General features: G+C 70.1%; 1 protein-coding gene across 1 annotated transcript in view; it reads right to left on the bottom strand.

Moving 5' to 3' along the window:
• The window catches only part of LOC106900798 (small ubiquitin-related modifier 3), a 20,859-nt gene that overhangs the window by 4,097 nt on the left and 16,448 nt on the right, over positions 1-314 (bottom strand). The window lies entirely within an intron of this gene.

Raw genomic sequence — 314 nt, 5'->3', positions numbered from 1 at the left:
ACTGCGTCACGGGGAGGGGCCAAAGGGCGGGGGCGGGGCCAGGTGGGGCCCAGCCGCAGGGGGGCGCTGTGCGCACGGAGCGGCCGCTGTAATGGCCGGGGCGGGGGTGGCAGGGCTGCGGGCCTCCCTGGAGACCAGACCCACGGAATAGTCTCGCCCGCTCGTTCTGCCCGGCAGAAAAGGACCTGGGGGTGTTGGTGGACAGCCGGCTGAACAGGAGCCAGCAGTGTGCCCAGGCGGCCAAGAAGACCAATGGCATCCTGGCCTGTGTCAGGAACAGTGTGTGCAGGAGGAGCAGGGCAGTGATGGTGCCG

The sequence above is a fragment of the Calidris pugnax genome, unplaced genomic scaffold (assembly GCF_001431845.1).
Source record: "Calidris pugnax isolate Ruff unplaced genomic scaffold, ASM143184v1 scaffold1156, whole genome shotgun sequence".
Lineage (NCBI taxonomy): Eukaryota > Metazoa > Chordata > Aves > Charadriiformes > Scolopacidae > Calidris > Calidris pugnax.
This window is presented reverse-complemented; position numbering and strand designations above follow the sequence as displayed.